General features: G+C 46.7%; 1 pseudogene; it reads left to right on the top strand.

Moving 5' to 3' along the window:
• The first annotated feature begins 741 nt into the window (after positions 1-741).
• Positions 742-21,804, top strand: LOC134354345 (guanylate-binding protein 1-like; annotated as a pseudogene).
• The last annotated feature ends 1,532 nt before the right edge of the window (positions 21,805-23,336 follow it).

Here is a 23,336-nt window from a genome sequence, read left to right as displayed (position 1 = left end):
GTACCGTAAAATGGAACTCCTATGATTGAGCACTGAGTGCTCAGCATGAGGCCTATAAGTACAGATGTTCCATGGAGGAATGTGCTGGCAATAATTTGCAGTCTGAGTCTCTAAGGGACAGTGGAGTCTAACCATACTCTGGAGAATTCGAGTGCTGGATCTTTGATGCCTGCCGCTGTTCAGTCAAGATCATGACAATATCACAGCAGATTCCTTTGTGTGGCGTTTTATATTGTATATCAATAGACTCCCAGTTGCGAGCTACAGGCTGAGACCCAATCCAGGGGTTTGAAGGTTTCTATATAGAAAATAAACAGATCACTGGGAGTGTTTTAGAGGCTTGGATCTAATGCAGGGATTTGGGGAGATAATAAAAGATTTTACGGCAAAAAACGGTAAAAGATTCCTAGGAGTGAGTTATATGCCATAATCTCTTCTAGGTGTTCAGAGGGAGTATATATAAAATAACAGATCCCGGTAGCGATGTAGAGGCTGCGTTACAATCCATAGTATTGGGATTGGTATATACTGTAGGTATCAGATCCCAGTGAGTAAATTAAAGTTTGGGATCTACTCCAGGGGCTCAGGGTTGAGATGCAGCTGTTTTGCTGTTGTGCTCCATGTTTTGTCGACTCTGTTTAATCTAATTCAATCAGTGTGTGATTCCCTTGCTCTGATTTTGCAGACGTTTTGGGACAGGACTGTCTGATGTCCGTAACCAGGGACCCTCATGCTAACAGACAGAAGATGGAGAAACCCTTGCAGCTGGTTTCTAACAAGGATGGGAAGCAACAGCTTAACCCAGAGGCTCTGAAGGTCCTCCAGTCCATCGAGGATCCAATGGTTGTTGTGGCTGTGGTTGGTGCTGCTCGTACAGGGAAGTCCAACCTCATGAACTGTCTTGCAGGAGACAAGAAGGGTAAGGGCAGTGGCTGTAAGCTTCTACCTCCAACCTTTCACCTCTGTTTACTATCTGTCTTGCAGAAATTATCCCGAGACCTGGGACACAGAGCACACTTGCATTGTCAAGCTGTCAGTAGTGGGAGATTTACTGGAGACATCCAGTGGTGTCATGTTGGTGTTCCCATCACTGTTTTGGACAATGTATCTAGAGAGATCTGGGGAATTTAAACTGCATGCTTGCTTCGTATCTCGGATACAGAGAGCACACTGGTCTTATTAATGGCGACCAGAGTTACTTGCCGTAAAACCAACTCTATGCCAACCATTAATCATTCCTTTTTCATTGATTCTAGAACAATCCCATTTTATTCTTCACATGCTCCCAACAATTCTGCCCAAACCCTCACTAACGAGCAATAGGGTACTCAGAAACTGCATGTCTTTGGGCTTTGGAATATCATAGATCCACTTATGTTCTGGCAAAGTTTACCTCTCTGTCTCTCTATCTCTCTCACTCTGCAGGATTCTCAGTGGATTCAACTGTCCAGTCTCACACCAAAGGAATCTGGATGTGGTGTCGATCCCTCCCTCAGAGACCCAATGAGGTCCTCCTGTTGTTGGACACTGAGGGTCTGAAAGATCCCAAGAAGGTCAGTCCCTCCCTCACAACTATACCCCTCCTCAGAATAGTGGGTTCATTACCAAATCGGTAACCCACAAACAGAGGAATGATCCACAGACCAGAGTTCAAATCCTACCACAGGTAGTTTGGATGGCTAAACGCTGTTTACAATCGAGATCTAAAGTAAAACTTAATTAATTTGTTTGTTAACTAACATTGTCATCACAGGTTCATGCTGAGCTTCAGGGAGGAATTCTGCCATATTTACCATTGGAACTATATGACACAAGACTATTACACACTCCAAGCTTCCTATCCCACCCACACCAATTCCCATCCCCATCCTCCCAAATGAAAAGGATGTTAAGGTACCATGACAGTGTGCTCTCCCCCAGCACTGTATTGGTGAGCACTGGCTGAGACTCGGTCTGTAAGGCTTCCCTTGTCCATACACCTGTCACCGGTGGCATTGACAGGAAGAATGCTGTGGAAGAAAGCCTCACCCAGCAACCTCTGTAAACACTAAGCAAGAAATGTCCAGAAATGGCATGCTTATTTATTCGACTGATCTCTGAGGAAGAGCTCTCACTAACTGCTCGTCTGTTCTATCTGCAGGGAAACAGCCACAATGATAATTCCATCTATACACTTGCTATCCTTCTGAGCAGCACCCTTATTTATAATGATCAGAAACAAATAGACCAGCAATCTCTGCAAGACCAACAGTATCCTTTCAGCATGATATCTGTACAGCGTCTTTCAGTTCCTCTCTCTCAGGAATATCTGCACAGTGACTGATGTCTCTCAGTCCCACTCTCTTAGGGAGATATTGTAGTCTGATCAGTTTATCTCAGCCCCTGTCTCTCTCAGTGAGATATCTGTGTATGGACTGATGTTTCTCTGTCCTTTTCTTTTGGCATATATCCGTACACTGTTGCCTCTCAATCAGTCATTGAGCTATACGGCAGGGAAAACATCCCTTCGGCCATGCTTGTCCATACCGACTAAAATGTATTCTCAAGCTGCTCCCGTTTTTCAGCAGGTTCCCATAAACCTCTGAATTCTCGTCATCTTCATATCTGTCCACATACTTCATAAATGTGTCTCACGTACATGCCTCACCCAGTTCCTCTGCTGGTGGTTCAATATAATCACCACCCTTTGTCAATAAAAAAAAATGACATCTCAGGTTCTTATTAATCATTTCACTCTAACCATAATACTATATCCTGTAGTTTTCATTTCCACAACCTTGCAAACAAAGACCACTGACCCTATCAATGCCCTTCATGATTTTGTTATTATACCTGTGAGATCATCCTCAATCTTCTATGCTCCAAAGAATAAAGGCCACAGTATCTAATCTCCCTGTTCTCTGACTCCAGGCAACATACTTCAAATGTTTCTTTACTCTCTTTCTGGTTTAATCACATCCTTGCTATAACTGCGTGATCAGAACTGTACACAGTGCTCCAAGTCTGACCACACCAATGTACTGTACAATTGTAGTGTAACCACCCACTTCAAACTTGCACATCAACTGATGAACACCAGCATGCTAAAAACTTCCTTCACACCCCTATCCTCTCTACATGCAACTGCCCTTTATGGGACTCCTGCACCTCTACTCTAAGCTCCTTGTGTTGTGCAAAGACATATGGAGCCCTTGCGTTCAGTGTAAAAGTCTTACATTGATTAATCCTGAAATGTAACTCTACATACTTATCTGAATTCCAGTTGCCATTCCTGAGTGCAGCTGCCCAGCTGACTGAGATCCCACTGGACTTGCTGGTACTCCTCTTCACTGTCCTCTGTGACAGTGAAATAATGCTTAAGAAATGTGCCCATTTCTGGCAGTTCCACAAATACATTTCCATCTTTCAGGGGCCCTATTCGCTCCCATGTTACTGTTCTTTCATTAATATATTTGTAAAGTCACTTAGAATTCTCCGTAATTTTCTTAGGTAAAGTCACCTCGTTCTCCCTTTTGCCGACCAAACATCCATCCTGAGTTTACTCTGGCATCCTCTATATGTATTTAATGAATCATTTGATCCCAGCTGTCCGTATCTGGATCAAGATACCTCCTGTTTTCTTGAACAAAGTTACAATATTCCTTGACATCCAGGGTTCTCAACTAGCAGCAGCTTTGTCTTTTACTCATTGAAACCCTCTCTCTCAGGGAGCTATCTCCACAATGACATGTGTCTCTTAATCACCCTCCTTCTGAGGGGGAGATCTGTACACTGACCACTGTTTCAGTCCATCTTGCCAAGGGGAGGTCTGTACACCAGCCAGTGTTTCAGTCCATTTTGCTGAGTGGGAGACCTAAACACTGGCCAGTGTTTCAGTACATCTTGCCAAGAGGGAGATCTGTAAACTGACTATTGTCTCTCAGTCTGTCTCTCTCAGTGAGATGTCTTCATAATGACAGGCATCTCTTAGTCACACTCTCTCTTCAGAGGGAGATCTGTTCTCGTTCTCATTCTCTCCGTCTCCCTCTCCCTCTCTCTCTCTCTCTCTCATCCGTACACTGACGAGTGTCTCTCAGTGTATCTGTCTTGGGTGCAGATCTGAACAGTGACTGATATTCCTCACTAATTTCCTGCCAACCATTCATTCCTTTTCCTTGATGTTGCTCCCAGTTTTGTGACGGAACTGTCCAAGCGGATCCTGATGAAGTCCCAGCCCGATTACTGTGACAGTTGGGACTTTGTCCATGTCTTCCCTGAATTTGTCTGGTTGATTCGTGATTTCACTCTGTAGCTTGAGATCGATGGAAAACTTGTGACTCTGAATGAGTACCTGGAGCACAGACTGAAACTGAAGAACAGTGAGTATGTGACAGTGCCAGTCTCTGAGGAGATAGGGTGAACTTGGAAAAGGGCCAGATAAGGCAGGGAGCAGGGTTGAATTCAGTGTGTGAGGGGGTGGTGGAGGAAGGGGGCAATTTGTACCTTTGGGAATCTGTGCACAAATACTCCAGGGTCTCCCGGCTCATTCACATCTCTCATTTCCCACTTCCTCTGCATTTCTGCGTGATTCACATTCGTATTACCTCACAATTCCCTGCAATAACTTAATACCAATGTACACCACCCCTGGTTTGATGTTATAAGTGCACCACTCCCACCCAGCTGACACCTCCTTCCCATCAGAGTTTCATCTGATTGGCTGGGTGCCAGTCTCCCACACACACCCCTCTGAAACAACTGACCCACAACTACCCTTTCAATATCACATCATCCCTCTCCATGACAAGTCATCCATCACCCAGCTACAATGCACTTGATGCCCCTCCCACCGTCAAGTTAGATTTCTTTTTGTTCTTTGAACATGTGCAGCTTCCCCACTTGAAAGGGATTGAATGTGTCTACCCGAAGGTTTTTTAACTAGATTCCACTCAATGACCAAACAACTTTTCCTTTTTCCTCCTTTTATTTTTCACAAGTGCGGCAGTTTGATAGTTCCATTAGTTCCATCAACCATTAGCCATTAGATATTAGTCACTAGTCATAAGGCACTAGACATTAGTCATAAATCATAAAACATAAGACATTAGTCATTAGACATTTTGGTGAAAAACTGGCTACCTCTGCAGACTTTGTAGACGGATTCCGACCCGCACCTCTCCGCTCCTAGTAGACTGTTATGTTTTCAAACCGGGCGACCCTTCCTGAAGGTTCCCGAGCTCTTCTTAAACGTCGCGCCATTTTCCAGAAGCGCCTGCGCGCGATGATCCCTGTGACGGGAAGCTAGTGCTAACCCAAAATGCAGTGACAGCAGTGCTTTTTTCCATGAAATAGTCTCTAAAGTTATTTAAAGTTCAGCATCTTACCGCAGATTTCAATGCTGCTCCCGGACTGCTGCTGTGATGCTGCCGGGTCTTCCCGATGTTCCGGGCAGAAGCAGCACTCAGGCAGTGGGTTCCATCCGGTCTATCAGTACATTCTTCCTGTTACTTTTAAATTTTATTTTCTTTTGCCTCTAGGTTCCAGTACTTTCTAGAAACTCTAGTTTGGCTTGACACCTCCCACTCGATCTTCCCATGGAAACACTGGGGAGATCGCCAGCTTCAAAGGCAAACTTGGTGGTCCCGGTTCGGTGTTCTTATGATATATTGTTGACTTGACTTACCATCTGTTCCTCAGCAGGTAGTAAGACAACCAGCCGCCTGACGTCCCGGTGAAGGATGGTGGCTTGGATCCTGTCTTTTTTCCCATCAGAGATTAGATGCCTTGTTGTTACTTTCAGAGCTTTTGTCACAGGAACACTGTAGCTTGGGAAGATCCTGACGTTGACATCCCTCACGATGCCTTTGCTGTCTGGATTAGTATTGACGACTCTGCCAGGCTTGAAATGTCCTCTTGGTGCATTTTGGTCGCTTAACCAGATGATGTCCCCAACAGTGACGTTTCTCTGTGCAGTATGCCACTTGCTCCTGACAAACCAATTAGGACCAGCAAGTTGGCTCCAGCACCTCCAGAACTTGGTCACCTCTGACTGCTTTGCTCGGAGTCTTTTGTAGGGGTAGCTGGAAAAGTCAAAGATTTTGAAATCCCCGCTTTGAGATGCTCGACCGAGTAGAAGAATTTTGGGTGTGACATACTGAATACAGTCTTCCTGGCTCTGTACCCTGGCATCATTTGGGCGCTCATTGGCAAGGTTGACTGCTATGTGAAGAGTTGTCTGGAACTCGCTGTAACTGAGCCCAGACCGTTTCCCAAGACTTTGGAGTGCTCGTTTTACAATGTGTACAGCGGCTTCTGCAGCACCATTCCTGTGTGGAGAATCAGGCGAATGGATTTTTCACATCCACTCCATTCTATTTTTTACCGTGGTCTCCTGCAGGGCTGCTTCGTTCAGGCCGTCCAAGAATCTGTACGGCTCCTCCAAGACGGGTTTTTCTCCAATGAAATTGGTGCCTGGATCTGACCAGATCTTTCTTGGATGCCCCCTGATTGCTGCGAACCTTTGATAGGCCATCAGGAATCCTTCGGTTGATAGAGTGTTTACCAGCTCTGTGTGGATGGCTCCCGAGACCACTCCCCAGACTTTCAGTGTTATTCTTTTCTTGACGTCATCTTTTACTTGGTCGGGTCTGAAGAGGTCCACCATTGTGAACTGGAATGGTGCAGCAGGTTCAGTTCTTTCTTGTGGCAAGTCACCCATTACTTGTTGACATTTGCTTGTTTTTGCCTTCCTGCAGAACTTGCAGCCATCGACAACTTTTTGGGCAATTTTCCTTCCCCTTATGACCCATGCCTTTCTTCTCACCTTGAGCAAGGTTCCGCCACTCTGTCATGACTCTCAATGTGGGCCTCCCGAGTTAACAGTGTGGACGCCCAGGCATCATAGGACAAGATGGGGACAGCAACTTGATCTTCTTTGAATATTTGCACTCGGCCACCACAAACCAACAGCAGAGTCTTGGTTTTTATAGACTACCAGCCTGTCTGTAGTGGTACTTGGGAAGGTTGCACCCTCTTGTGCTGCTAGAAAAATGTCTCTTAGAGCATCTTCTCGTTCCCTTAGTGAGATGACTCCTGCCAAAGAAACTGCCTCCCACTTTGGACTGTCCATAGCTTGATTTTGTCCAATGAACTTTTTTGCTGCTCTCCAGATCCATGCAACTGTTTGGACTAGTCGAGTTGGAACACTGAACTGCTCAATGTCCACAAGGCTTCAGATGGCTGACGCTGCAGGTGGTCTCCGTTGTTCTGTTTTGACCTGGTACTGTTTTTGTGCTGGTTCTTGTTTCTTTGCCTTGGCCCTTGTCAAAGCAGCAACAAATGCCTTCTTTTGCAACTTGTTGATGCTTTCCCTGGCAGTGGCTGCTAGTTCTTTGGCTGATTTCATTGGCCACTCATTGACTGGCAAACTCAAAAACTTTGGCCCATTTTGCCAGTCTGAGTCTTCATCCAGGTCTTGAGGTCTGGCTCCTCGGGTGATTACATCAGCAATATTTTGCGGACCAGGAATCCACCGCCAGTCCTGGATCCCAGTGCTGTTTTGAATCTCTCCGATCCTATTTGCAAAGAATGTATGATAGCCATAGCTTTCTCACTGTACTGCACCAAGGATTGTTTGGCTATCAATGAAATGGTACCACCTCCCAACTTGGATTCGGCTCTGCAGCTCAAAGTACTTTCTCAGGTGTGAGGCAAACACTGCTCTAAACATCTCTGCTTTGACAGCATCATCTTTATGATCCAAGGGAGTTACCTTGGCTTTAGATTCCACCAGCCTGATGATTGACCCCTGGTCCGAGTTCCACCTTAGATACATCACTGCTCCATCGGCGTGCTCGCTTCCATCACAGAACGTGATTACCCAGGGTTCCTCAGTGAAGCATGGGAGAGTCAGTCCCCTGGAGAACTTTACCTTACCAACTTGAACATCCTCCTCTAAGAGCTTAATTGCATCCTCTCTAAGGTCATCTGAGAGTGCTATGTCCCATGTGTCTTTGACTGGACACCTATCGCCCTTTGCCTCTTGGAACGCCCTTCATACAAGAATAGCTCCCTTCTGCTTAGCAAGAGTTACCAGGACAACTGGGTCATACAGCCCTGATACTTGGCTGAGCAGTTCTCTTCGTGTCAAGGGGTTTGGCATCTGGTTTCTGATTTGCTCTTGTAGAAGGTCTTGGCCAAGTCTCATTTCTTTCTTTATCTTCGAGAAACTGATTGCAATTATGACACGTACTCTTCTACTATGTAGCCCAGGCCAAGTACCTTGTTGTCATCATTGCGCATTTGGTTTGGCAAGACCATGGTTTCTGCCTCGGACTTCTCCAGCTTGTCATTGCACTCTTTCCTCCCACTTTGTCCAGAAAACACTTAAGGCTTAAGCTCGAAACCTCCAGCCTTCAGGATCTGCTCCACATTTGCTGTGATGGATTTCAGCTGGTCAAGGTTGTTGTGGGATGTGAGAATGTCATCAACGTAGCTGTCGTGTTGGAGCACCTGTCGCTTCTCTTTGAGGTGGGTGAAAGGAGAGAGGTTAGCAGTTTCACGCATTGCTTACTGCACAATGCACCCTGCTGGTTTATCTCCGATGTTCACTCTTATGAATGCATACTCCCCTAGCTTCTCGTACTCAGAGTCTCACCAGAAGAATCTATGCAGGTGCACTTCTCGGTCTTCCAACCAAACCGAATTGTACATCTTCTTTATGTCACCCAGAGCAGCGTATACTCCACCCCTGAATCTGAGTAAGACAGTGCGAATCTAGTTGAGGACATCTGGACCTTTCATTAGCAGGTCGTTCAAGCTCACGCCTCTGAACTTTTGTCTGCTGTTCCACACGAGTCTCACTGGGGTCGTGACAGAGTGCGGGTTCAGAGCCATAAGATGACTCACGTACCAGACTGGCCTGTTCCAGTTGATGACCGTGTCTTTGGACAATTTCATTGCAGCCCTTCGATCGACCATGTCACGCACTTGAGCAATGTAGGCAGCTTTCCACTCGGGTTCTTTGGTTAGTTGCTTTTCCATCCTGAAAAATGTAGCCTCGACTGTTCTTTTATTGTTTGGCAAGGAAGTTGGATCTTCTAACCAAGGATATCTGGCATGCCAATGTGGTTCCTTGCCGTGGCAGTCACCTGTGACATAGGTGAGGCCTCTTCTTACCACTTCAAGTTCCCTCCCCTCAGCAAGAGTCATTCCTTTGCCACCCAGCTGGCAGTTTCTGCAGCAGCAACCCCCGCATTTTGGCTCGCATACTGCGCCAATACTATCCCACTTCCACCACTCTAGGAAGTTCCGGTTGGTGCTTGACATACCTGACTCCTGGAGCTTGATGCCATCCTGTTTGTTTGGTGGATGTTGCTCAGGGACTCTGCTGGTGAGCTCCTCCTACTTTACAGCAGCCACTCTCATTGATCTTGCAAAATGTGTCTTGGACATGTGGGCCAACACAGACAGCTCCTCAAAGAGATCAGGATGTGCTCCTCCAACCATCTTCCCCAGTGGACCGTCCCACAGCAGGAGGTCTCCAACAGCTCTGGTTCTCTGAGGCACTAGCTGACCTTCTCTGTGGCTTATGAGTAAATTTATTTCTCTGGGTCTCACAAGTTCATCAAGCGGTATGTCTCGGAAGAATTTCTGCAGTTGCTTCGGTGTCACATATTTGTGGAAATTTGCAATGCTGTCTAGTCCATAACAAACCAATTGGTGTGATTTGAGAGTGCCCTTGGGAGTGTTTACTCTGATTTTTAGAAGGTACCGCTTTGTCTCCATCTGAACCTTCATCCCCCCAACTCCATAGGCGACGAGAGTGATTTCCTCACTTCTGAGGTTCAGTCTGCTTGCAGCCTTGTGGGTTATATAATTGGTGTTTGAAGCCAAGTCAATTAACGTCCCGACTTTTTGCCCAGCATTAGCTGTGACCTCGAGAAGCATCGTAATCACCGGCAGCACTTTCCACCAGAATGCCCGGTTTATCTTTCACAGTGCTGAAAGCTCTGGATGCAGTGTTTGAAAATACATTGTGACCTTGGCCAATTCTGGTGAAAGTTTGCTGAAAAACTTCTCTTGATCCTCTGTATATTTCTTCCTGCCTGGGCCAAATCTGCTCTTTTTCTGACCTGCGCTGCTTTTCTTTATTTCAGCATTGGGGCACAGATGCTCAGGGGTATGCTCATCCTTGCAGTCTTGGTTTTTACACAGATAGGCGGGTTTGCAGTATGAACTGTCATCATGAACCTCGAGACACCTCTTGCATGCCCCCAACTTTCTTACTGCAGCCTTTTTCTCTGGTAGCTTTAGAGCTCGCAACTGTTTGCAAAAGTAGAGCTTCCTTTTGTGCTTTCCATCACCACAGACTACACACCCTGCATGGTCGTCACCTGACATGGTAGACTTGGTTCTGGAGTGTCTTGGCACAGCCCTGATTTCTCTTCTACCTGGCTCTTCATCCCTCAGTTGCTCGAGCTGCTCATATATGCTCTCTTGCCCTTTGAGGAATTCCAAGAGACTGTCAAACTGATTTTCTGGTGCCACAGCATTTCTCCTGTCAGTGACATAGACCAGCCATTCCTTTTTGAGAGTTTCTGGAGGTTTACTTTCAATTGATTTTGTCACCAGTGGATTTTTGATAGCGCCCGTGTCTCCAAGCTCACTCAAGTCTTGAAGTGTCTTCTCCACAGCTTGAATTAATTCCACTATTTTCCGTGACTGATGACTTCTGACAAATGGCATTTTCTGTAACTCTTCCACTATTTCAATAGCAATGCATGTTTGATTTCAATAGTGGTTTTCTAGAACATGGAAGATGTCATCTGCAGTGTTATAAGTAGTGAGCCGAAGGTCTCTTCTGATTTTATTGTCAAGACTGTCCAGTAATTGAACCTATATGAAGTGGGCCTTCTTGGAAACCAACTTGGGGATGTGAAGTTTGAACTCCTTTAGGTGACTCTGAAGGTCCTTCTGATCCCCTGGTGGGATCGATCATTTCCACCGACCCCATGCACCTCCTTTGCTGTCGTTACCAGTCCTTGCAGGTGGTTAAGCATGAAGTCATACGCCTCCTGGTCGCCATCGGGTTGTACAGCAGAGACATTTTTACATTCATCCTCTGCTGCTTGTAGTGCTGTGAACAATTCAACATTTCCAAAGTTGGTCCAAAGAGTCTGCTGGATTAGGCTTCTGACCTCCTTAATAGTTTCAACTGACACTCATTTTCTGTTTTTGCCAGGTCGGCTTTTTGCTGTTCAGTTAACACAGCTACTTCCTCTGTGTTCAGCTCCACCTCCAGTTCTGCAATGAGTCCGGCCTCCACATCTTCATTGGCTTCCATGACTTTCTCGGCTTCTATTGTGAGTTTATTGAAACTGACTCTGAGCTCCTCTTCAGACATGCCTTCATAGGTCCTGGTAATACTGTTGACCAGAAGAGAAAATAATCTTTTTGCTGTTCTTCTCTGTACCTTGAGTTGCTCAGCTGATTTCCAATAGCTTGATCAGCCATGTTTGATTTCCTCAGCAGGCTGTTCACAGGTGAGAAGGTCAGTACAACTTTTTAATGATGCTTTAATGTTGTTTTATCTTAACTTGATTTTCTTCCTTTTCAGGATTCCAGGTTATTGCTCCTGCTGTTCCAGCTCAAAACTCACAGATTTCTGTTTCCTGGTCCTCCAGTTTCCCGGTCAACCAGTTTTTTCACTGTCAAGTTGGATTTGTTTTTGTTCTTTGAACATGTGCAGCTTCCCCACTTGAAAGGGATTGAATGTGTCTACCCGAAGGTCTTTTTAACTAGATTCCACTCAATGACCAAACAACTTTTCCTTTTTCCTCCTTTTATTTTTCGCAAGTGCAGCAGATTGATAGTTCCATTAGCTCCATCAACCATTAGCCATTAGACATTAGTCACTAGTCATAATGCACTAGACACTAGACACTAGTCATAAGTTATAAGACATAAGACATTAGTCATTAGTTATTAGACATTTTGGTGAAAAACTGGCTACCTCTGTGGAATTTGTAGACGGATTCCCACCTGCACCTCTCCACTCCTAATAGGACTGTTATATTTTCAAAACGGGCGCGCCTTCCCGAAGGTTCCCGAGCTCTTATTAAACCTCGCACCATTTCCCAGAAGCGCCTGTGCGTGATGATCCCTGTAACGTGAACCTTGTACTAACCCAAAATGCAGTGATAGCAGCGCTCTCTTCCATGAAAAAGTCTCTAAAGTTATTTAAAGTTCAGCAACTTACCGCAGATTTTGACGCTGCTCCCGGACTGCCACTACGATGCTGCCGGGGCCTCCTGATGTTCCGGGCAGAAGCAGCACTCAGGCAGTGGGTTCCATCCGGTCTATCGGTGTATTCTTCCTATTACTTTTAAATTTTATTTTCTTTTGCCTCTAGATCCCAATACTTTCTAGAACTCTAGTTTGACTTGACACCCACACATACTGTCCCTCGCCATTACACCTCGCAAACTGCCTCCCCTCTGTTTCCTTCCTGTCCTTCCCCTATTCCAACCACAGCCCTGTGGGTAATGGTCACCATGTTGGGAATGGGAGAACAGACTCTGTGTGGGTGATTCCTGCCTGATTCCTGGTTCTTTTTTACAGGTGAGGTCAGTGAGCAGGACAAGAAATATAATGAACTTCGCAGGTGTATCCGTGATAATTTTCCCTCACGTCGCTGCTTTGCATTTCCACCTCCCGCAGATTAGAAGAAGTTCAAGAAGCTCCAGGAACTGGAGGACAAGGATCTGGATGAGAATTTTGTTACAGAGCGGCAGAACCTCATCAATTACATTCACACCCACAAGAAAGTCAAGAGAGTTGTTGGGTGTCAGCTGGTCACGGCAGGAGTGAGTAACCAGGCAAAACCTCACCACCTTTCTTCAGTATAACACACTATCCTGGCACGAGAAAATCTGCTGATGCTGGAAATCCAAAGCAACACACACAAAATGCTGGAGGAGTTCAGCAGGCCAGGCAACATCCAGGGAAAAGAATAAACAGTGGACATTTCATGCCAAGACCCTTCATCAGGACTGGAAAGGGAGGGGAGAAATCAGAATAAGATGATGGGGGAGGGGGGAAGAGGAAAAAGTATAAGTTGGCAGGTGATGGGTGAAACTGGGAGAGGGGGAGGGGTGAAGAAAAGAGCTGGGAAGTCAATTGGTGAAAGAGATGAAGGCAGGAAAAGCATGAAGATGATAGGAGAGGACTGAAGACCATGGAAGAAGGGGAGGGGATTGGAGCACCAGTCGCAGGTGATGGGAAGGTGAAAAGAGGTGCGAGAGAGAAGAAAGAATGGGGAATGGTGAAGGATATGAGTGGGGGAGGGAATTACTGGAGTTCAACAAATAGATGCTCATGCAATCATGTTGAGCACCTTCAAAGTTGCTGGTGAATGCAGCAGGCCAGGCAGCATCTCTAGGAAGAGGTACAGTCGACGTTTCAGGCTGAGACCCTTCATCAGGACTAACTGAAGGAAGAATTAGTAAGAGATTTGAAAGTGGGGGGGGGAGGGGGAGATCCAAAATGATAAGAGAAGACAGGAGGGGGAGGGATGGAGCCAAGAGCTGGACAGGTGATTGGCAAAGGGGATATGAGAGGATCATGGGACAGGAGGTCCAGGGAGAAAGACAAGCGGGGGGGGGAACCCAGAGAATGGGCAAGGGGTATAGTCAGAGGGACAGAGGGAGAAAAAGGAGAGTGAGAGAAAGAATGTGTGTATAAAAATAAATAACGGATGGGGTACGAGTGGGAGGTGGGGCATTAGCGGAAGTTAGAGAAGTCAATGTTCATGCCATCAGGTTGGAGGCTACCCAGACGGAATATAAGGTGTTGTTCCTCCAAGCTGAGTGTGGCTTCATCTTTACAGTAGAGGAGGCCGTGGATAGACATGTCAGAATGGGAATGGGATGTGGAATTAAAATGTGTGGCCACTGGGAGATCCTGCTTTCTCTGGCGGACAGAGCGTAGGTGTTCAGCAAAGCGGTCTCCCAGTCTGCATCGGGTCTCGCCAATGTATAAAAGGCCACATCGGGAGCACCGGACGCAGTATATCACCCCAGCTGACTCACAGGTGAAGTGTTGCCTCACCTGGAAGGACTGTTTGGGGCCCTGAATGGTGGTAAGGGAGGAAGTGTAAGGGCATGTGTAGCACTTGTTCTGCTTATAAGGATAAGTGCCAGGAGGGAGATCAGTGGGGAGGGATGGGGGGGATGAGTGGACAAGGGAGTCGCGTAGGGAGCGATCCCTGCGGAAAGCAGGGGGGCAGGAGGGAAAGATGTGCTTAGTGGTGGGATCCCGTTGGAGGTGGCAGAAGTTACGGAGAATAATATGTTGGACCCGGAGGCTGGTGGGGTGGTAGTTGAGGACCAGGGGAACCTTATTCCTTGTGGGGTGGCAGGAGGATGGAGTGAGAGCAGATGTGCGTGAAATTGGGGAGATGCGTTTGAGAGCAGAGTTGATGGTGGAGGAAGGGAAGCCCCTTTCTTTAAAAAAGGAAGACATCTCCTTTGTCCTGGAATGAAAAGCCTCACCCTGAGAGCAGATGCGATGGAGATGGAGGAATTGCAAGAAGGGGCTGGCATTTTTGCGAGAGACAGGTTGAGAAGGGGAATAGTCCAGATAGTTGTGAGAGTCAGTAGGCTTATAGTAGATATCAGTGGATAAGCTGTCTCCAGAGATAGAGACAGAAAGATCTAGAAAGTGGAGGGAGGTGTCAGAAATGGACCAGGTAAACTTGAGGGCAGGGTGAAAGTTGGAGGCAAAGTTGATAAAGTCAACGAGCTCAGCATGCGTGCAGAAAGCAGCGCCAATACAGTCATCGATGTAGCGAAGGAAAGGTGGGGGACAGATACCAGAATAGGTATGGAACATAGATTGTTCCACGAAACCAACAAAAAGGCAGGCATAGCTAGGACCCATACGGGTGCCCATAGCTACACCTTTAGTTTGGAAGAAGTGGGAGGAGCCAAAGGAGAAATTATTAAGAGTAAGGACTAATTCTGCTAGACGGAGCAGAGTGGTGGTAGAGGGGAACTGATTCTCTACTTCTTTTTGGATTCCAGACCTAATCAGTTCCCCTCTACCACTACTCTGCTCCTTCTAGCGGAATTAGTCCTTACTCTTAATAATTTCTCCTTTGGCTCCTCCCACTTCCTCCAAACTAAAGGTGTATCTATGGGCACCCGTATGGGTCCTAGCTATGCCTGCTTTTTTGTGATTTGTGGAACAATCCATGTTCGAAATCTATGCTGGTATCTGTCTCCCACTTTTCCTTCGCTACATCGATGACTGCATTGGCGCTGCTTCCTGCACCCATGCTGAGCTCGTTGACTTTATTAACTTTGCCTCCAACTTTCACCCTGCCCTCAAGTTTACCTGGTCCATTTCCGACACCTCACTCCCTTTTCTAGATCTTTCTTTCTCTATCTCTGGAGACAGCTTATCCACTGATGTCTACTATAAGCCTACTGACTCTCACAGCTATCTGGACTATTCCTCTTCTCACTCTGTCTCTTGCAAAAATGCCATCCCCTTCTTGCAATTCCTCTGTCTCCGCCGCATCTGCTCTCAGGATGAGGCTTTTCATTCCAGGACGAGGGAGATGTCTTCCTTTTTTAAAGAAAGGGGCTTCCCTTCCTCCACCGTCAACTCTGCTCTCAAACTCATCTCCCCCATTTCACGCACATCTGCTCTCACTCCATCCTCCCACTACCCCACTCGGAATAGGGTTCCCCTGGTCCTTGCCTACCACCCCACCAGCCTTTGGGTCCAACATATTATTCTCTGTAACTTCTGCCACCTCCAATGGGATCCCACCACTAAGCACATCTTTCACTCACCCCCCCCCACCACCGCTTTCCACAGGGATTGCTCCCTACGCGACTTCCTTGTCCACTCGTCTCCCCCATCCCTCCCCACTGATCTCCCTCCTGGCACTTATCCTTGTAAGTGGAACAAGTGCTACACATGCCCTTACACTTCCTCCCTCACTAGCATTCAGGGCCCCAGACAGTCCTTCCAGGTGAGGCGACACTTCACCTGTGAGTTGGCTGGGGTGATATACTGCATCCGGTGCTCCCGATGTGGCCTTCTATATATTGCCGAGACCCGACGCAGACTGGGAGACCGCTTTGCTGAACACCTACGCTCTGTCCACCAGAGAAAGCAGGATCTTCCAGTGGCCACACATTTTAATTCCACATCCCATTCCCATTCTGACATGTCTATCCACGGCCTCCTCTACTGTAAAGATGAAGCCACACTCAGGTTGAAGGAACAAAACCTTATATTCCGTCTGGGTAGCCTCCAACCTGATAGCATGATCATTGACTTCTCTAACTTCTGTTAATGCCCTACCTCCCCCTCCTACCCCATCCATTATTTGTTTTTATACACACATTCTTTCTCTCACTCTCCTTTTTCTCCCTCTGTCCCTCTGACTATACCCCTTGCCCACCCTCTGGGTTCCCCCCCATCCCGCTTGTCTTTCTCCCTGGACCACCTGTCCCATGATCCTCTCATATCCCCTTTGCCAATCACTTGTCCAGCTCTTGGCTCCATCCCTCCCCCTCCTGTCTTCTCCTATCATTTTGGATCTCCCCCTTCCCTCCCACTTTCAAATCTCTTACTAACTCTTTCTTCAGTTAGTCCTGACGAAGGGGCTCTGCTTGAAATGTCGACTGTACCTTTTCCTAGAGATGCTTCCTGGCCTGCTGCGTTCACCAGCAACTTTGATGTGTGTTGCTTGAATTTCCAACATCTGCAGAATCCCTGTTGTTTGGGGTCTTATTGGGAGTATGAATGATGGGAGAGAAGTGGAGGGAATGGGATCCCATTGGAAGTGATTGAGAATGGGTTGAGTACATTGTCATATGGAGAGTGGGAATTGAGCATGTGATTAGATCCCCAGGCACTGACATCCAGAAACATCCCATACAGGATTTGCTGAAGTGACCAAGACGTACATGGGCATGATGACGGATGGGTTTCTACCGTGTGTGGAGCGCAGTGTCACTAAAATAATGGAGCTGGAAAACCAAGCAGCAGTACGTGAAGCCCTGAAATTCTATGATGATGAAATGAAAAAATTCTCAGAATCTGACGATGTTATGATGAGCGAACTCATAGATTATTACCATAAGAAGAGCAAAGCGGCATTCAGTATCTTCCACAAAAGATGTATGAACAACAGTGACAAACACATCGAACAGCTGGAGGTGAGCTTCTAATCTTCAGTGATTTCCAACTGACTCAACTGTACAATATCCCTGGATCCAACCCTTAAGAGTGAGAGACGGGAGCACAGATATTATCCTGAACGTGAGAGACTGAGAGACACCGGATAGTATAGTTCACTCCCTGAGTGAGAGTGGCAGAGAGTCACCAGTCTGTATACAGGTCACTCCCAATCAATCTACAGATCTCTCCCTGAGAGAGAGCAACTCAGAGATACCGTTAGTACGCAGATCTCTCCCTGAGATAGAGAGACTCAGAGATATTGTTAGTGTACAGTTCTCTCACTGACAGAGATTGACTGAGAGACAGTAGTCAGTGTACAGATCTCTCCCTGAGAGAGAACAACTCAGAGATATAGTTGGTATGCAGATATACCACTGAGAGAGAGGGACTGCGAGACACTGGTCAGTGTACAATACTTTGTTTCCGAGTTTACTGTACATCTTTCCTTCCTTCCCAGGAGACAATGAGTTCTACTTATAAGTCTCTCACGGTCGGGATGAAGAAAAAGTCACAAGAGGAATGTGAGACACATCTAAGAATAGTAATGTCATCAATTAAAGAAAACCTGACACCTGGACATTACCTAAGACCTGATGGTTTCCAGGAGCGGAAGAAGCATCTTGATAAGGCCATCAAAGAGTATAAAGAAAAGACCGAGGATAAAATGGAGGTGTGTTCAATATTTTTACAGCAGGGTGTTTACCTTTTAAACTCATAGCTTATCCTGCCCCTGCCTTACATGGATTCAGAAAACATCCCCCCTCTGCCTTCACCCAACAAAATTGAATTTGATTTCCACTCTCCATAACATCTGGAATGGGATTAACTGGGTAGATGGGGACTATGATCGGGGAATGAGTGTTATAGGTTGTGGGAGGATTTTTATTGGGTGGGGTCAGTGCCTGTGGGACTGTGGGAGGGAATTACATGGCTGAGAGAGTTTGTGATGGGGAGATGTTCGTGGGATGTGAAAGGGGATTCAGTGCTTGGAGGGTCAGCAATGGGGCTATGGGAATTATCATTAATCCTAGTTTTCAAGAGCCTTCCAATCTCTCCCTTAGAAATCCTAACTCTCTGCTTCCACTGTGCCTCAATGGAGAGTTCACAAAACTAATCATGCATCGAGAGAAAAATGCTTGTCTCATAACTCCGTTGATCAAGCTACCTGTTTACCTCACTCAGCTTTGCGACTCAAGACCTTCTTCCCTACATTAAGCATCCAGTCTGTGACTCCTAGTTCTGGGCTTTCCCACAGAAGTATCTAGTCCCAAACTATCCTAACTTCTCGAGAAAGGTAATCTGTCCTTCCAGGTATCAGTGTAAAACCCATCTCTAAAATGTGTCCAGTGTATTAGTGTTAAAGCAGACCTATACTGTCCATGTTGCAGATGTCATCTCACCAAAACCTGATATAACTGAAGTATTTCCCTCCTACTTTTGTTGCACACTCCACCTCTCCCACTTAATTGCACACAAACATTTCACAAATCTTGCACTAGGATGTGCAGATCCCTCTCTATCTCAAAACTTCACAAACTCCTCCATTTGATAATATGCTACTATTTATCTTTCTGAGATAATGGATATTTTGTATTATCCCACATTGTGCTCAATCCTTGTCCATTCACACAACCAATTCTCTCCTCTTTGTCACCACTGTGTGTCATTTTTACAATTTCGCCTTGTGCCATTAAAAAAAAAAATCTGCCTTCATTCAAAGCCACAATATAAATTGTACATAGTTTCCAAATGTGGTTTTACCAGTTTCCTGTAGACTGGTAAGAGGAGCTACTTAATTGTGTATCAGTCCCCAGCACTAGATATTTGATGGGGAGAGCCCGTCTCTGGTCTCCTGTGGACTGCTGTGATGGGAGAGAGTGGGACATGACTGATTGCATCTTCTCTTCTCTGTAGGGCTGGGCTGTCCTCACCCACTTCCTGGAACAGGAAAAACCTCATCTCGACCATGTACAGAAAATAGACAGCAGGCTGATGGAGGAACAAAAGCGTGTCTCTGGTGAGAAAATAAACAAAATGCTCAAGATATTTTGGTCAGGGTGTATCCGTATACTTAAAATTAACTCTTCAAGTCTGAAAACTAAAAATGTGATACACTCTTGCTGGGTACTTCACCTCAGAATTCATCAGAAGCAGCAAAGTCATAGGGAGATCAGGGAGGGCTGTGCTGATGTTCTTGGACATGTTCACATGAAGGAAAAGTTGGTGTTGGGTCTCTCGAAGAACATAAACAGAAATCAGATTAGGGTGCCCAAGAGGAAGTAGTAGATTTGAGGCTGGAGTAGGGGTCATCAGTGAGGAGTGGGTAATTCTTGTTGAAGAGATATAGGTGCAGAGAAAACAGAAGGGCTTGACATATGATGTAAGTGGAACTCAAGCATAAGTACTTACATTTATACAAATGGAGAGTCAATAGTTTGATCCAAAACCTGGTGTATTATGCCGAAATAAGGGAGAATACAATGAGATGAGAGAGGGGTTCGATAATGTAGATTAGAAACACAGGCTACATGGTGGGAAGATGACTGCAGGAGTGGGACCCCAGCATTTACCCCGATCTTGGTTGTGGGTGATGGAAATGGAAAAAGCAAGGGGACACCGACCCCTCTCATGAGGTAGAGTAAGGATGCTCTAGTGGTTGGGAGGCCTCCCAGTGTTGCTGCTGGGGCAGTGAATGCGGTAACAAGGAGGACGCAGACTACAAAGGCTGTGATTTCTGTTCAGACTCCAGAGTAAGCCAAGAGCTGCCCATTTCTGAACAAGGAATATTTTCCCTGGACTTGTTTACCAGGGTTCAGAGACTGAGTGAAGGGTTGCAGTGAGTAGATTTGCTCCTCTCTAGCTCAGATCGTGGCTCTGTCTGGACATTCAGAGCCAGGAACAATGAGGCCATCCTTCAATCTGATGCCTGATGTGGAGAGGGTTCCTCCCCTGTGGTCATCAACAGGCTCAGATTCCCCTGAGGTGTCAGAGGATTCTTCCACAACTGATACTGGGGTTAGGGTTGTGTTGGAGATGAAACAAGCTGGTGGGTTTGGGACATCTATTGCAGAGAGAGGAATGCACGTGTCAGCTATGAATGGCTTCTGCCTGGAGGGGGACAAGGTACTTGTGGTAGTTGGGGAGCTGGAGTCCATATATACCCCATCTTCCTACAGGTTTAATAATGATAGAGTTTCTCTTATCCTTACCTATCACCCCAGGAGTCTGCATCCGACACATCATCCTCTGCAACTTTCGCCATCTCCAAAGGGATCCTACCACTAAACATATCTTTACTGCCCTCTCCCTCCACTTTCTGCAGGGATTGCTCCCTCCACAATTCCCTTATTCATTAGTCTTTCCACCCCCCCCCCCCGCCTCCCGCTCCCAAATATTCCCCCCCCCCCCGGCACTTAACCTGAAAGCAGTCTAAGTACTGCACCTACCCATACACCTCCACCATCATCTCCATTCAGGGCTGTCCTTCCAGGTGAGGCAATACTTCACCTGAAAATCTGCTGCAGTCATGTGTTTGGTGCTCCCGATGCAGCTTCTAGTTTGGTAAGACCCATTGTAAATTGGGGGACTGCTTTGTTGAGCACCTCCACACTATCCGCCACAAGTAGGAATTCCAGATGGCCAAATATTTTAATTACAATTCCCAGTCCCGTTCTGACATGTCAGTCCATAGCCTCCTCTTTTGCCAAGAAGAGGCGATGCTCAGAGTAGAGGAACAACACCTTATATTCCATCTGGGAAGCCTCCAAGCTGATGGCATGAATATTGACTTCTCCTTCCTCTATTCCCCACTCTGGCCTTTTACTTCTTCTCACCTGCCTATTAATAACCCTTGGGTTCCCTCCTCCTTCCCCTTCTCCGAAAGTCCACTCTCCTCTCCTATCAGATTGCTTCCTTTCCAGGCCTTGACCTTTTGCACCCACTTGGATTCACCAATCACCTTCCAGCTTGTATCTTTCCCCTCCCCCACCTTTTTATTCTGGCATCTTTCCCCTTCCTCCTCAGTCCTGAAATCAGGACTCAGGTGAGACACTGGCTGTGTGTTCATTTCCATAGATGCTGCCTGACCAGCTGAGTTCCTCCAGCATTTTCTGTGTGTTTTCTTAGATTGAACAGTGAATGAAGCTCCCTCTCAATGTCCTGTCACACACATATAAGGAAATAACCCCTTCACCACTTTCTGCACGGACTAACCAATAGATCCTCTGCCCCTTTTGTCAGCTTTGAAAGAGGAGCTCTCAAGGGTGAAACATGAGAGGGAGAAGATGGAGCAGGAGAGGAAAACAATTTGAAGAATGCAGGAATAAGATCATGGAGCGGATCAAGAAGTGGTTTGAGGAGGGTAAAATGTGCAGCGTGGAGGAGCTGAAGGAAGCCATGGAGCTTATGAGGAGTGAGATGAAGAAATACGAAGTTGAAGGCAGGAAGGAGGATGTGGAAAGGGCTCGGCAGAGGTACGAGTACCTGAAGAAGAAATATGAAGAGGCAACAGAATGGAGTTTCATGAAATTCATAAGGAGACTGCTGAAATTATTTCAGAGCAGCTAACTGTGGTGGGCGCTGTGCAAAATTGTATCCATAGCAGGAAAGCAGTCAAAAAATATGTACATTTAGAAATGTGTCCACAGCACCAATCCTGTGACATCCCTACCAGCTTCCAACCACTCCCCTTCCCCAGCCTGATCAGTGAACTGGACCCCAAATATTGTCCACCACACACATTCCACATCCAATCCCCAGCCGGAGATCAGAGACACACATTGAAACATTTAAAGTGGGGCCAGATTCCAGCTGGTGAATCTCAGAACCCCAGGGATGTGACTGAGCCAGTGTAATATGTCCCACTCACTCAATCCCCTCACACAGCAGAAGGACACTCTCACCCATGACCGACTCCCCCCACTGACCTAATCCCCTACCACAGTCCATGGACACTCACCCCCACTCAACAAATCCCCTCCCACACCCTACAAAAGACTTTCCCCCGTCACTGACTCCCCTCCTTCAAATGCCCTCCACAGCCCATGGACATTCTCCCCTATCACCGACTGTCCTCACCTACTGAATGCCTCCCACAGCCCATGGATGCTCTGCCCAATCACTCTCCCACCATCCACTGAGCAAATTCCCACAGCTCACAGACAATCTTACCAATTACCAACTTTCCCCCACCCCCATTTTGCACATTTCATGGTCACTCTCTGTCATCACCAACTCTTCCCTCCTCCAGCTCATTGAATCCTCTCCCACAGCTGACGGACACACTCTCCGAAAACCAGCTCCACCTCCCACTGAACCCACTCCACAATCTCACAGACTGTGTCCCTCATCACCAACTCCCCTACCTACTGAATCCTCTCACACAGCCCACAGACTCTTCCTAATTACCAACTCTCCCCATCCACTGAATCCTCTCCTGCAGCTCACAGACACTCTCCTCACCCATTGAATTCCCTCCCACAGCCCATCTACATTCTCCCCCACCCCACCCATTGAATTCCCTCCCACAGTCCATCTACATTCTCCCCCACCACCAATTTCCCCCACCCCAGCCAATGAATTCCTTCCCACAGTCCATGGACATAAAGCTATAAAGCTATGCATCCAGTACGTATCCATGTATTTTTTTCAATCCTGTCATATACCTGTCCACACTGTACCACAATTATCTGAACTATCAATTATAAGAGGCTCTGTTTATCCTTGGACAATTCATCAAACTCTCCCTGGCACAGAGTGTCTGCTCCCACATCCTCCTTATCTGCTGGTTCAGTGTTCTGGGTCAGCGGTCAGCTCTATTCAATACTGACCTGTGTTGATAATGTGTCCTTCCTCCACTCTGCTCTGTGTTCTGTGGATCTCTCTCACCAGCAGAGTTTCCTCCCAGAGGCTGATGGGAACTTGTCATCTCCCTCTGGCTGCTACATTCCCACCATCAATCCACGATCAGTGTGATTACTGGATCACACTAATTATCCAGGCAATAAATCTGACCGCCAGCAATGAACAATTGGAAGCTGAAATGCAGGACCAGATGAACATTCAGCAGAGATACGTGAGACTGCAGGTGCTGGAATCTG

Source organism: Mobula hypostoma, chromosome 11, assembly GCF_963921235.1.
Source record: "Mobula hypostoma chromosome 11, sMobHyp1.1, whole genome shotgun sequence".
Taxonomy (NCBI): Eukaryota; Metazoa; Chordata; class Chondrichthyes; order Myliobatiformes; family Myliobatidae; genus Mobula; species Mobula hypostoma.
The sequence above is the reverse complement of the archived record's forward strand: the minus strand, read 5'-3'. Positions and strand labels throughout refer to the sequence as shown.